We start from the raw sequence: 3,597 nt of genomic DNA, 5'->3' as shown, positions 1-3,597 counted from the left end.
GAAGGATCACGACTGCTGACTCTCAGAGCACCTCTGGTCTCAGCCTCTCACCTTAAAGAATGGGAAACTGAGGTCCAGAGAGGTCACACAGCCTGTTCACTGCAAAGCCCACACCACCTCCTCTAGGTCACACAGCCTGTTGACTGCAAAGCCCATACCAGAACTTTAATCTCTCCACTCCTAGCTCTTTCCCCAGCTCCTTCTGGAGAAGTTCTGTAGACCTATCATCTGGGTGATGGGGTCTGATATGGGAGCTCCTATCTAATCCAGACTCCCAAGGCAGAGGATATGAAGGGAAGGTAGTTTTTTAATTAAAGCGCATGATCCTTTTAACCCAGATAAAATTAGTCATTTGAAGTTGGAAATTTGAGGAACAGCAGGAACGAAAGTTTGGGAATAATTGAAATAAGGGCAATAAGTATGTTTTTAAAATAAGAGTAAGAACAAAGTAAGCATGTTCACTCTCACCACTTCTCTTCAACATCATACAGGAGATCTTAGCCAATGTAAATAGTCAGAGAAAAGAAGTAAAGTCATAAAGATTGGAATGGAAGCATAAAACGGACTCTTCACAGATGACATGATTGTTTCCATAGAAAGATCCTTAAGAAAGTACAAAACAGGTAGAACTAATAAGTGACTTGAGCTTGGTTTCAGGATAAAAGATCTATAAACAAAAATCAACTGTATTTTATATGTTGGTTGCAAACAATTAGAAAATAAAATTCAAAAAAAAAAAAAGAAAAAAATATCTTTTATAGACATAACCCCACTTGTTAGCACAATTGAGGAATGCAAATGGTTGGATTTGACACAGGAACACTCACCTCCGAAATCTAAGTTTGCTTATTATAATGTCCACCTAAAGATATTGCTTTGCCCAAAGGTATGGAAACCTAAACTATGAAATGGAAAGATTTATAGAGGAAAGCTTGCATTTTTGTCTTCAGTGGTTGAGAGAAAGGTCAAGATGGTTCTTCAAGGATGTATCTTTCTCACATTATCCCATTAAAAAAGATACTTGGATTTTACCAATCTTACTTGGACCTGCTTATCTTGTACCTTCTAAAAGGTTTGAACCAAATATTTGGACAAGAAGTGTTTCTGTGAAGGGTGTGAGGGTGAGGACAGCAGAGGCCATATGGCTATCTGGTCTTGGCCTTCAAAGTGTCAGGATGTCAAGTAGCTCTTGTCTAGAGAAGGTCAAATGGCCACCTTCCCTCAGAGACAGCCTGGAAATCAGGGCCTGGAGCTGAAGAAAAATGTGCCAGCCCTTTAGTAAGAGTTGCCATATGTCAAGAAAAAGCTTGTTATGTCCCAAGGGCCATGCAAGTAAAGTATTTTTTATCCCTATTATATACTTAAGAAAACTGAGCAGCTGAGTGGCATACCTAAGGTTGCTAACTTACACAGTGACAGAGCTGGTATTTGAACCCAAACTTGTAGGATTCAGAAGCCAGTACATTTTTCTCCAATTTTGGGTAGAAAGGTGGAATACTACATTCTTCAGGTTGGGTGAGGTACACTGGTTCACATGTCTTGCTCCTTTTGAGTTTTATTTTCTTGTTGCTCTCCTGCAGAGCCCATAACATCATTTAGGAAAGTTGTAGTCAGCACATGTCACCCGTGGTGTCTGCACCACAAGCCCCCGGCCCTCCTCAGATTTTAGCCACTGCCCAGTGGATAATCCTTTCTAGGTGAGCTCAGACTCACTCTCTGTGTCCTACCTCAAGCAAAGCCAGTCACTGAATTTTGATTCATGGTTCCCTGCTGCACTGCAGAAGCTTGATCAGAGCTTGCAAATGCTGTCTGGAAGCTCGGGGAGTCAGCCTCCCCAGAAGCAATTTTCAACTAGTGAGGGATGGAGACAATGAAGGATGAGTCCAGCTATCATGGGTTGGGTGGCTATTTCTGCGAGGCATCTGTACATTTCTCAGAGGTTCCAGCAGAATCAAGCCCCCCTGTGTCTGCAGACCTCAAGGAAGCAGGCCCTCATCTTGGCTTTTCCTTTCCCCCTGGTTCGTTCTTCCTACCTCCACAGGTCTGCATCCTAGACCACCTTCTGAGTAGAATACTTGCATTAGATTCTTGCCAGAGGCTCTGCTTTCAGGGCGACCCAAACCAAGATGGTGTGCCTGTGCCTGGAAGGCTGTGTGAATTAGAAATAGCACTGTGGGTGGGTGGGAGGGGAGGTGGGGGAGCACACACAGTGTGGTAGAGTAGCAAACGATTTTTTAAAAAAGATTTTATTTATTTATTTGAGAGAGAATGAGTGAGAGAGAGCATGAAAGAGGAGAAGGTCAGAGGGAAAAGCAGACTTCCCAAAGAGCTGGGAGCCTGATGCGGGACTTGATCCTGGAAGTCTGGGATCATGACCTGAGCTGAAGGCAGTTGCCCAACCAACTGAGCCACCCAGGTGCCCGAGAGTAGTGAATGATTTTGAACAGGGAGTAAACTCCAAGGGATGCAGCAGTCAAGACCTCCTTTCCTTCTCTACATATAAAAGATTCTCTACATGTAAAAGATTCTCTACATATAAAATTCCCAGAGGCATCTGAGTGGCTCAGTCAGTTAAGCATATGCCTTTGGCTCAGGTCATGATCTCAGGGTCCTGGGATCCAGCCCTGTGTGGGTCTCCCTGCTCAGGGGAGAGCCTGCTTCTCCTTCCTCTGCCCCTCCTCCTTGCTAGTAGTGTTCTCTTTCTCAAATAAATGCATAAAATCTTTTAAAAACAATAAAATAAAATTCCTGGAGTTCCTGATGTCTGTGCCCCAAAGGGAGGCATTGCATGGCTTAGGGGACCAGTTAAGACCTGTGACTTCTTGAATTTGTGGCAATGGCTGGGGTCATCACTCAGTGGGGTGTTTCTGGATAGGGCTGTCCCCGTCTCTAGTTAGGGCTATCCCTCAGCCCTTGGTGGTGACTTTCCCAGGCTGTTACCAGTGTGGGACTGTCTCAGGTAGGTAACTTTCTGACCAGGGTTTCAATGAGCCAGTTTCATTAGTCACAGAGTGCGGGTCCTACATGGGTGGGGTGGGGGGGCTGTTTTACCTAGTAATAGCTTTGGAGCTGATATCCAGCCACATCCTAAGCCTCTGTATAAAAACAAAGGGGGAGAATTTAACCAGCTGGAAAAATCAATTTAAATGCTTAAAGAGAAACAGTAAGGCCTGACACCGCCGCCTCATTTTCACGAGGTGAGTCACTAAAACGGCTGACCTCATGGCTAATCTACGAGCAAAGGCGCGCTGGCGGTTACTGCTGGCGCGGGGAAGGCCTCCGACCTTCTTCCTGGAACCCTGGCGCCAGGCAAGGGCCAGAGTAGCCCTGTGACATTAGGAAGTCAAACTACGGCTCCAAGGAGTAAGTTCCCAGCTCAGAGGCTCAGGTCTAGCTGCGACTTACTGGTTGGCCAGTTTCACGGGGGAATCCCCTTCTCACAGCTACTTGATTGGCCGGTTCTGCTCCCCACGCCTCACAGTGTGCAGCGCTCATTGGTCGAGTCCACTAAACGCTCCAAAGATCTTGTTCTCTGATTGGCAAATCCCACCAGCCAGTCCGCTGAAGAGGCTGCTCTCACACACCTTACCTCCAATT

Source organism: Mustela nivalis (assembly GCF_964662115.1).
Source record: "Mustela nivalis genome assembly, chromosome: 9".
Classification (NCBI taxonomy): domain Eukaryota; kingdom Metazoa; phylum Chordata; class Mammalia; order Carnivora; family Mustelidae; genus Mustela; species Mustela nivalis.
The sequence above is the reverse complement of the archived record's forward strand: the minus strand, read 5'-3'. Positions refer to the sequence as shown.